Genomic DNA, 12,370 nt, shown 5'->3' with positions numbered 1-12,370 from the left:
TAGCAGAAGGCTGTTATCTTCATATGCAGTCATATCAATGACCTCTGAAGGAGGAAGAAAGGAAGCAAAGATGAGGTAAAATAATCAGAAAGAGCAATCAGAGAAAATATGCTGGAAGCAATAAGTTGAGATTGAAATCTGTTTAAAAATACAGGCTTGTAGCTGTAGTTAAATGCCTTGGTTTCGCTGACATTATGCAAACATCACCCTGGGATTTCATTTAAAAGGCTCTCATGTGTTCATGATTTTGGAAGAATTGAGACTTTAGAGTTGATGGTTAAATGAAATGGATTTGTTTATCACACTTTCCAGAGTTTCTGAACCCTTTCTGGTGGGTACCACAGCTAAAACTAAACGGTACTTACTAAAGTGTTTGTTGACGAAGATATTTATTTTTGTAAGAAAGGAATGTGTGTTCTTTACTGCCTCTGCAAGTAGCACTTGTTCTATTCCCAATTACTTGCAAAGCTTATCTGTCAGTCAGTTTAGCTTCTCTTACAAGATACTCTACATTGATGCTCACTCAAGCTTTCTGCATTTTCACTTTGAGCTGCTGCTCTGTTTGGCATTGGAGAAGTTGCAGCTTCCTTTGAAAGAATGCTTGTTTGCTGAAATAGTGAAACATGTCTGAATACTGGAAGCAGTGCCTGGGAAAGGAGTTTTGAGATCAAAAACTTTGATTAATAATTGACTGTAACTCCTTCTTCCGCTGAGTAGAACACAAAAATGTCATGAGGCTTGTTTTCTTTTTTTTAAATTGGGCCTGCCAGCCAAAATTTAAAATATTAAAATACTCTGTATAAGCTGCTTATGAATAAGAAGTAGGATAAGAATTAGTCATAATTTTGGCAATAATTTAGAATCTAATCAATTCGCTGCAGTTACAGCTCTTCTATGAAGTGGTGCACCCACAAACACAGTTATGTGAAATCCTTTTGGGATCTCGCTTGTGTAATTTTATTGTATTTTAGTGGGATTTTAATATAATCTTGGAAATAATGGTGTCAGATTAGCCCAAAAAACAGTAGGAAAATGCAGTAGTGTTCTTTTTGGTGAAGTTATGACAGGCTTGTAGGAGGACAAGTAACTTTAGGTAGATTTGGTTTTCACTCAGCTGATGTTATTTTTCAGAATGACAAGCTTGTCGTCAGCAGGAAAACCATTGGCACTAAATATGACTAATGTTTCACTGTATTGATTAAGCATTTAAGCACCATGTAGTCTGAGATATTTAATTTTACATGTTCTCAAAGCTTTTTTTAAATGGTGGTGTTATTTTTAAAGTATATTGAGCCTTTTTCAGGAGACATCAGTGGGACTGTCTTGGTTTAAACCAAAATGTAAAATGTGGCTCTCCAAATTGTCTTCTAAATTGTCAAGTTTGCTTGGTCTTGTGGATTTATATCTTCAGTTGTGCTTAATCACTTTCTCTGTTCAGTGCCCTATTCATTCCCTCATTTTTTAAAGTACTTATATATGCTTAAGCTTCATCTTTGTCCAAGTGTGTTGCTAAAATAAGGCTATTTTTTCAAGGGTGGTTAGCAGCACAAATGTAAAAATGTATGTTTGAAAAATGTGCATGACTTTGTGGGAAATTGTTTGGGGTCTCTCTGTCTGTGTGTGTATATGTGTGTGTGTGTGTGTGTGAGAGAGTACTAGGAAAGCAAACTTCGGCAACTTCTTGCATCTTGTTCATACAGGCAGAACTTTGTCCTTATAAAGTGGATATGTTTGGTTTCAGTTTTGTCTATAGATGAGCTTGCTTAAATGCAACTTGGTTGTAATTCTCAATGGATTTTGGTTTTAAAGTGGACACTGGGGATTGCCCAAAAATAAAACTGGTCCAATTTCTCTGAGTTTTTTCTCTTTTTGTCATAAGGTTTACTCATCCAGCCAAATAAGTCAGTTTCATCTTCTCCATGTACATCTGATGACAGAAAGAAATGGTCGTTTTAAATAGTTGTGACAGTCATAGTTATTACAAAAGGGTGAGTGGGGGAGGAAAATAAAAGAAACTAAGTGGGAACAAGTCTAGACCAACAGTGACTAGTAGTGTCATAAGCCATAACATGAAAGCCATGTATTTATAAAAACTCATGGTGATAGTGTGTCCTTGCTCTACGTTACATTGGCATGAAAACTCAAGACTATTCATCATTAAAATTAAATTTTGAAAAACCCCCTTACGTCAAACCATTGCTGTTAATCAATGTTTGAAATCAAAACCTTTACTCATCAAAAGATGAGTAAACCTTTTTTCACAAATATACAGATCATGTAAGGATGGAAATCATCATTATGCAAGGTTTTACTTTTTTTTATTAAAGTGAGGAGGCTTACTTGTATCCTGAGGGTGGTGTATTCCTGTATTTACCCAGTCTTCTCCATGATGACTTCATACAGTCATGAATAGAATCATTCCTAATTTTTACACTGATAAGAAAATACCTTGTTTAAAGTGCATCTCATTTTCTTAAATGCGTTTAAACCGCACAGTTATCTAAGATCTTGAATCTGTCGAATTCTCACTGGCATTCTCAGTTTGTCTTGTTCATTACTTTAGTAAAAACTATTTTACATGACTATACAAGGAACAAGAGGGAAATAATTACCCATCAAAGAAAACTTTTTAAAAATAATGGATGGTAGACTCGGCAATAAAGAATTAAGCTATTCGGAAGTGAACTTCAATAAAAATCTAAATCCACTTTGAAGTATTGAAAAAGGCATAGAAGTAAGGTCTGCCCTTTGTTTCTGTCACTGTTGGTTTTTTTCTTCCATGCCCTTTTCTTCTCGGCTTCCCAGAGGCCTTTGCTTACAGTGTGATAGTGACATTGTGCGTATCACAGAAAAGCAAATACAGTGGTTCAGTTGTAATCTTAGCTCCTACTCCCACACAGATTCATGAGCTCTCTTCCTTTAACCTTGCATATTGGTAACTGGAAAGCTTGGAAGGACAAGTAAGATAGAAAAGGAAGTTATGTACCATATTGGGCTTCTGTTACTCATTTTTCAAAGGTGACAAAAATATTTTACCCCACAAAAACCAGAGTTTAAATGGTCCCTACCAGGTTCCAGCTGATGTTTCCTGGAGAAATGTTCTGGGGAAGATTTTACTTCTACTCTGTCTGTGGTCTTCCTGCCTAGCCCCCCTAATTTCCCACATCAGTCATAGGCAGAAGTGCTGCCCTGAGCTACATTACAAAATTGTACCCCTGATGAATAGGAGATATTGTATTGATAATTTTGAATAGGAAACAAGAGACTTAGCTATGACTAAGGGCATTTCTGTGGATGGGCTTGGCTCTGTGTTTTCACAGGGCTTTGGATTCATTACCAGAATGTCCAATGACGAGGAATAAGCAAGAGAACTGAGCTCACTTTCCTACATAGCGCTTGTCTGGAGCCCCTTTCTTGGATGCAGCACTGCTGTGGGCTTGCAGCAGCTGGAATGCATGCTAGTAGTGGACTGACAAGCAATGGTGTCAGCCATGGTGTAAGAACTTCACTGTGCATAACCTCCTGGCTCTGATTATTTCAGATCAATTTGGTATTAGACAACTGGCTGTTCAGGACAACTCAGATGGAAAATCTAATCTGAAAAAGGTGTTCACTGTAGCATCCTGGGAACCTTCTCAATGCCCAACACTTACTTCTTTCTTCTTATGTGTAATAATGATTTTGAAAAGATATTGGTCTCTTCAGTGGGCACATACTTCTATTCAGTATTTCCTGGAGCCGGTGTGAGTCCTTCAGCATCAGAGGCACTTTTTCACCCTTGTGGGTGACATTTTCATACAACTGAATATGCAAAGCTGAGGTGTTGCATCACACAGAAGCATCCAGATCCACAGAAGTCTGCTGGAATGGGTAATGAAGCATATTCACTGTGGATTATGATGAAACGGTTGCTTGTTATTGTGTGAGACTGGATGTACCACTTTCTTCCCAGACTGAGCCTGTTTACTGGGCACTTTAGGTATTGGAAAGAAATGCTATAAACATGAATGCAAACTGTCACAGCAAAGTGAGTGTTGGAGTCCAGAAAATAAAGTTGGAAACAAATTTCCTTCGTGTTGAAGTCAAGGCCTATTCAAATTGCCATAAAAAAACCCATAGTAACATGTGGTTATTAATAGAAATGGATTGTATAGTTGTACTATTTCTAAGATATTTTCAAACAGGTCTGTCTCCATTTCCTGACTGCATGACTTTGAAAGAGCTTGTAAATAGGTTGCCTGGGCTGGGGTGCTTGTCTTACATTTACTTACTTGCTGCTTTCACTGGTCAGTTCAGTTGTAACCATACGATTTTCTTAAAAACAGGAACAGAAAAGAGCTCTCACATCTGTTTGTGTCTGCAGTTCTGCACTCTTCCCCCCTCCAAGGCCAACACAGCCTTGTCCATTGAGAACTGCTCCAGAGAATTCTTCCTCTAAAACTCTGCAATCTTCCACCAGCATGAGTTAAGTATTTCTTGGAACAAAACTTCTCAGCTCATTTCAAAATTAATCTGTTTATTTCATGCATGATGGATCTTTGAACAAACCACAGCTGATAAGAAAAATGTAGAAAGCCTGATTACTTAGCATCATATTGCTAGTCTGCTGCATATCTGTTCCTGAACTTTTGAAAAACATGAGCTTCTTCTATTCACTTAGCTGTGGCAAAGTACACTTCCAAGAGAACTTCCTCACTTTCCAAGGGCTGGCAAGAGGTCTCCCAAGTTACTGTCCTCAGCACTACTGCTCTGTAACAAAGGTGCGTGGGCAGCTGGCTTTTGTGAGGGGGGAAGCAGCCCCTGGTAAGGTAACTATGTGTGTGCTTTCAGATAGATGCCCCAGGAAGGCTTTTGTGGGATATATTATCCCTGACAGGAGCTGGCACCGTATACAGGCAGACTGTGGGGAATGAGAGAGGTGCTCGGTTTTGTTGTTTAGCAGCATAGTGTCTGCTAGGTGGTGCAGGAATAGAGCAGAAGATGGTCCTGAAAGAGCTGCTTTTTCTTGCATTTGCATACCAAATTGAACTGCTATCTCTGATTTCAGTAATCTTTTCTGACACCTATAGATAAAGGACAAAGTACTTTCCCATATTAGAGGAATCCTGCAGTGCATGTTCCAGAGCTGTAAACTTTCTTAAAAGCTTTGGGACACTTGGCCTCATGAAATCTGAACTTCAGAAAAAAGTTGAATGCAGGAGCTAGACAACATTCACTTTTCCAGTTGGTTTTGCTCTGTTTATTTTTGGATGCTGTTTAAATTTTAACCTCCATGGGGTATGCTGGTGTTTAAATTGCCCAACTTGCTTAATAGGAGGTCGAAAGAAGAAAGAGGAGAATGAGCTTGAACAGCAGAGCAGGCATGAAGACAATACATTTAGCTGACTTCTGGAATTGCAGCTGGAATGTTGTGGAACTTGATACAGATGGAAAACAGGAGTTGAAAAGCGCAAAATTTCCAGTGTGGGTGCCATTTTGAGTAGGCTGTGTGGGTGGAGAATGGTGCTAAATGCCAAGCAGAGAAGTAGAACTGAGAGTCTCTTTCCAACTAGTAACAGACAGCTATAAGTGGAGGGGGGAAGGGATTGGGGAAGTGGTTTAAATGTCCCAGTGCAGCTGTTTTGTAATAAATCATTAATACTTGTGGGTAAAGCTCAGCTCATCAGTGTTTGCTACTTCCTTGTCCATAGAATTCTTTTCCACAGTAGTTTCAGTATTATTTTTATGGTATCTCTGTTTAATGTCCTACTGTATGTAATCAGATGGTTCATGTGGCTCTGAAATCTTTTTTTGGTCAGACTGTATGACATACAGCAGGTCAAAATTGGTTTTGACTGTTTTGGTTAACTATCATTCCTCAGTATGAAGTAGTGGACATCTCTGCTTCGGCTTTGGTCTTAGATTCTCAGTCCAAGTTCTGATGCTTTGTTTTGGCATCAGGCCCAGGTCCAGGAGCAGATATTTTCATTTGCTGCAGATATATTTCCTGTGTGTTCATGTGACTCTCCTTAAAAAAAAAAAAAAGAAGAGTATGCAGCAAACAGTTCCTAATTCGAAAAAAAAGGCTTTTCCTCCAGTAACTTTTAAGAAGCAGTTCCCTGCCTTGAGTGATCATGACAATACTTATGCTGACTGGTACATTATCATACAGAGGAAAAGGGGAAAGACAAAGTTTTTCTGCTTTATAGTCACTAAGTGTTTGAGAGTGTCCTTGTCTACCTGACAGTTAAAGGTGGATTTGTTGTTCAAGGTAGACTCATGCCCCTTTGATGACAGAAATCCTTTGTTATGAATGGCCCAACATTTTTCTTCCCTCATGTTAGGTTTTAGATGAAACTGTTAAAGCTTTTGAATATTTTATATGTGTAATAGTTCTGGTTCAATTTTGAACTAAGTGGAGGTCATTGGAAACAAAAAAAGTGTTTCTTAAAGTTTCAGAAGGATCCTGCTGTTGAAATGCAGAGAATTTCTATTGTAATGTGAACAATTTAACTCTGTCTTGTGTGTAGGACATGGAGTATAAGGGTTGTAATCACTTGGCTTTTATTGTTCTAAGAGAACCCTTTTGTTAGTTTCCAGCTTCTAAGAGGGAGGTTGTAGTTCTTGCAATCCTGTCCTCTAGGAAAGATTACAAGAATCCCACATGGTAACATTTAAAAATCTGCTTTCATCTACAGCCAGAAAATAAGGGCTGCTATATGTAGTGCATAGCAAAAGTGGAAATTACTCAGTTCAACAAGCTTCCCAAGTGTATTGATGGTTCCCTTCAGAGGGAATGACACTGCAATGCATGTGGTAATTATCTCTGTGAAAGAAGCACACGTGTTCTTGTGATTGAAATTTAGTATTTAAGAGCAATGTTTGGTGTGAGGTAATAATTGGGAAGTCATTTGGGATGCAAAGCAGTGGAAATAGGGTGGGTCTTTATACAAGTGGAAAGTACAACCATGGGTTGTTTTTCATAAATAATATTAGCATCAAGTATTCCTTTCACTGAATTTAAAATTATAACTATCAGGCTTGGAGGAGGGAGGTTGTTTTTCCCCTTATCCTATACACTTGTAAAGGATTTGGAATGCAGTCCTGGTGCTTGCAAGTTTTCCTGCTGCAGCTGGAAGAGAGATGTCATGCTGCTGATGTCCACAACTGGTTGTGTTCTAAAATCATAGCCCAAACAAAGGGAAATGAATAGTTTTACCACCTCTCCCAGCTGCTGTCACAAGAAACACTGACTCAGACACACCTGTGAGTCAGAATTCCTGTAGCTTCCTTCCTGCAGCCCAGTAGTAGTAATTTGCCTCTTACTTCACACCTGTAACCTTTACTGCTGTTCTCAGCCTCTGCGTTGTCTCTCTTAATGTGAGCAGGCAGCAGAAGTGAAACTAAGCTGTCTCTTACTGTCCTCTTCCAACCCGTCTATTCTGAAAAGAGGGCAGCCAGTCAGAAAAGTACTCTGTTCCTCTGTGCTTGAGCACAACATTTGGGTAGACAGCAAATTATAAAAGGATTCTCTTTTTCTCAGAACTGATAAGTAACCAGGTCATAAGCTACATAAACAGGAACTGGACTGAAGAAAATCAAAGGTCATGATGTTTCTTAAATGCAGTGGAGATTCTTACACAAGCTGCTTCGCTAAAGGATAGTAACGTAGTTTATTTAAATTAGGTTTCTTTCCTCTGGTTTCACAGACCGTTGTGTTCTTCATGGTGCCTCTGTTGTTGCATTACAGTTTTACTTTCCAGAATATAATTTGCTGTTGATTTTAATGTCCTCTTAAAAGCACTGACTTACTTTTTTCAAATGAGCCAATGATTTTGATTCTTTTCTTTTTTGGTTGTCTGCCTTAGATCCTCTGAAGGATCTGAAACAAGTGCTGAATTACCTATTTTGTAGAGATATTTCAAGTTGCATAACTGAAATAAGATAATTGCAGAAGAAAAATTACCTCTTTGATTGATTATTGTAATGGTAGAATACCTAATTAGACATGCAGACAATAATCTCTAATAAGTGAAGAAAAAAAGTCCACCCTACAATATATTTAGACATCAGTAAGAAATGAAATGAGTTAACAACAGGAGAAACAAATGGTCTGTGGTTAATTCAATCACTTCCTTTGCTACAAAAAGGCAACCATCAAGTTTTAGAAGGCTTATTCAGATGTGACGGGGACAACCCCTAAGCAACAGCAGCAGGAACATCCACCACTAATCATTCTCCTTTGCCAGTTTTTATTCCAGTTCTGCAGTTGCTCTGCTCACAAAAAGGAAATATGAAAGACTGTTTTGTTTTAGCAATGACAGTCAGTCTAAATGTTCAAACGTATATCTGCTGAAACTTCTTAAAGATTTAAATTTTCATTTAAAATATTCTGTAATAAAATGCAGCATATGTAACATAACTAGCAAACCTTGTACAGAAGTTGTTTTTTGCTTTCCTATTATTAAACACAGCCTGATTCAGGCTGGGGAATACTGGAACAAGAAATAGCTGTTAAAATGCTAAGTACCTTTTGCTTTATGAGAATAGTGGGACAGAATCAGAGAATTCTAGGCAAGTTTTGGTTCATTAGAATTCATCATGATTTGGCTCCAAGTTATACACAGACATAAATTTGAGGTGAAACTAGAACTAAAAGAGGAATGTCTTACAGATCTGGTTTTGAGTCAAATGAACAGAGCACAAAGCTTATAAAAAAAAAAAAAATTTATTGTCTAACCCAAAATCTAGCAATGACAGTTTAAGAGCTTGGTCCTGGCAGATGTGAAACAACTCTGATCCTGTCTCAGATCTGAATTTGGCTGTTGTTGAAAATACAGGTTAAGAGAATGCATCTGTGGCATATTTTTCATATTAAATAGTTTATTCATAATTTGCTAAGCAGAGTCATTATTTCCCCTTTACCCCACATGCCAGGGCTTTCACACCGTGTGGATGTTTCATTGCACATTAACTTTTGCACACAAAAATGTCTTGTTTAAATTTGCGAATTCACTATATAGAACTGCTCTTTATCTTTTTAACCAGTTGGAACATTTCTGCAAGCATTTAGTAATAGAACCTACAACTTTTGTTTTTTGTAAATATTTAACTCCTAGCAGTGTGTTGAAAATCTTGGCATTGCTCAGCGAACAATGCTTTGGGGTGTTCTGCTTAGGTTGAGAGACAGTCTGCCTGGATTAGGTAGGTATTAATTCAGGGCTTCTCACCTTCAAAAACCTGCCTTCCTGAGCAGTTGATAGAGTCTTTGCTTATTTGGCATCATCATCAGCATGCAAGAAATTTTGCAGTAAATAATTGCAGCCCATTCACCAGTGGCCCACTCTGGAGACACTCAAGAGAAACAGAGCAAAGCTACCAAGTTCTCAAGGCAGAACGACCAAAAGATTTAGCTACTGGGAATCCTGGACCAAAAGCAGCTTCTGTAATGCAACACAAGGTCTACTTGTGAAGTGCTCTATCAGTGGATACAAGTCACATCTGTATGACATTTAGTGAAAGCTTTCAAAAAAGCCTCTTAATCTGATTGCTAACAAAAGATCAGCACTTTCAGTAATGGTAAGAGGCTTTCAGTGTAGTACCTAAGCACCACAGTAAGAAAAATGCATTGGTCAGTAGTCTCTGTTATGTATAATTTCCTGTATTTCCACCTTGGGACAGAATTTTGATCTTTATTCTGTTTAAGTCCTTTACCAGATATTTGTCCAATTTCCTCTTTTAGGATGTGCGACTCACTTTTGTATTTATTTTGTGCGTGTGTGTGCATTTTTGTGAATTTACTTTGGATGATGCTGGCTGTCTCCAAGTTACATCAAAATGGGCATTTCTGAGAGACTACTGGCATTTGCAGAAAATCTTTTCTTAAGCACCTAGTCTTACCTATAGTTTAAAGTGCTTTGGTTTGGTTTGGTTTTTCTTAGATTTGGGGGCCTTTTTTCCAAAAGGCATAAAAATCTCCTTGGGCAACTACTCAAAAAATTTAGTTAGAACTAAACTCAGGGGAAGAAGCAGAGTGGTCATTACATTATTTTTATCTTGTGTTTTTTTGGATTTTGTTTTTGGGGTATTTTTTCAACTTGCATTTAATTTAAAGGCTAACATATAAAATCTCCAAGTTTAAGTGGAAATACTGAGGGCAACTGACATGAAGTTCATTAGCGCTCCGTTGGGTTTGCATGGCTTGGTTTTTGGTAGCGGGGCTGGCCACAGAGGTGGCTTCTGTGAGAAGCTGCTGGAAGCTTCCACTGTGTCCAGCAGAGCCAGTCCCTGGCAGCTCCAAAGATGGACGTGCTGCTGGCAAAGGCTGGGCCAATTAGAGATGGGGGTAACACATCTGTGATAACAGATTTAAGAAGAAATCAAAACAAAGGTGGGGGCACAATTTTAATTCCAGACAGAGAAGAGCAGAGTGAGAACATGTGAGACAAACAACTGTGCAGACACCAAAGTCAGTGGAGAAGGAGGGACAGGAAGTGCCCCAGGCACTGGAGCTGAAATTCCTCTGCAGGCCGTGGTGATGACCATGGTGAGGCAGCTGTCGCCCTGCAGCCCATGGAGGAGCCCCATGCCAGAGCAGGTGCATGCCTAGAGGAGGCTGTGACCCCGTGGGACCCATGGAGAGAGGGCCTCTGCTTCCAGGCTGGAGCAGCCTGTCCTTGGAGGACTGCACCCTGTGAAAGAGTGACCCATGCTGCCGCAGTTTTGGGAGGACTGTTGCCCGTGGGATGGACTCACACTGCAGCAGCTCACAGAGAGCTGTTGCTTGCGAGATGGAGCCATGTTGGAGAAGCCCATGGAGAGCTGTCTTCTGGGGGAGGGACCCTATGGTGCAGCAGAGGAGTGACTCCTCTCCCCCAGCAGCGGGAGAAGCCTTGGGTGATGAACTGACCATAACCCCCATTCCCCATTCCCCTTGCACTGCTGGGGTAGGCAGCAGAGCTGGGAAGGAGGGAGGGGTGGGGGGAAGGTGTTCTAAGGGTTTATTTTACTTCTCATTATCCTGCTGATTTTGTTAGTGATAAATTCACTTTGTATCTCTAAGCTGAGCCTGGTTTGCCCGTGATGGTATTTGGTGAGCGATCTCTCCTGGTGCTTATCTCAACCCATGGACCCTTCATTAAATTTTCGCTCCTCTGCCCAGATGCAGAGGGGGTGAGTGAGCAGCTTTCATGGGTACCTGGCATCTGGCCCACATCAACCCCCAACAAGTATCAAATCATTATCATCTATACACTCTTCCAAAGACCTTTTTCTGTCAAGTGAGTAATGAGTTTGCAAGAATTGTTTTAAGTGCAGCATAAACTATGAACATGGTTCAGTTAAAAGGAGGTATATTGTATTAAAGCACACACTTTACTTGGGTATTCATAAATATATTAATTTAGCAGATTATGTTCCTTTAGTGACCTATTTGTAATAGTTTATCTTCTATGTTATTGCTGTTTGTATTATTAACAGACTGTCTCTACACCTGAGCTCATAGCCTCTGTTACACTGAGTGAGAGTCTGCATCAACCAGCAGCAGGAATGGGATTGATAACCCATTCTCTCTCTTCTCCTTTTTGGACATTTGCCACTATAAATAGTATGTTTGGTAAGCATCTCAGATATAAGTTTTTGACTGCCTTCTGGCCAGTCTACTTTCAAATAAGCCTCTCAGGATCTGTAATCCACATTACATAGACCATTAATGGATAGAAGATTTCAGAAGCAGGAAATGGTAGCAGCTGCATAGGGACATATTTTTACTCTACTAGAGATTCAAAACATGCTTTCAATGCCCAAGCATTGTTTTCCTGTTTGTATCTTGGTTTCTATAATTTATTTATGTGCTTTTGAAATGAGCTTCTGCATGGTTTTCTCCATGAATTGAGCCACCAAGTACTTGGGTTAAACTGCTACCTGTTAGAAACTATGTCATCGTGGATGCATAATTTTCAGGATAGGTACTTACAATTTCGCAAGCAAATATTTAAAAACTCTTAATTGCTTTTGGAAATCTAAGCCTCTGTAAATGTGAGTTATGATCTTGAATGATCAAAATTGGTAACTGTTACCTACTGAAAGTGTAGCTCATATTTTAAAACATTTATAAATTATATATGTGTAGTATTTTGGAGACTCTGAAAATCTTAAAATATCTGACAGCAGTGGAAATCTTACGGTTTCTTTTACCACATATGTTGGTCAGTATTGCTCGTAAAGATTGTAGTCATTGTATACTCATGTTGTAAGAAAATTAATCAGTCTGGCAATGTGACTTTGTGAGGGTCTTGACTTATTTTGAAAGATGCCTGTGGTTAGTTTTCAAGAGTGGCTTAAATTTTGGGGCCTCAGGTTCCCTGTACAAGTAGGAGTTAGAAGCCCCTGT

Source organism: Coloeus monedula (genome assembly GCF_965178545.1).
Source record: "Coloeus monedula genome assembly, chromosome: 3".
Lineage (NCBI taxonomy): Eukaryota > Metazoa > Chordata > Aves > Passeriformes > Corvidae > Coloeus > Coloeus monedula.
Note: the sequence above shows the minus strand (reverse complement) of the source record.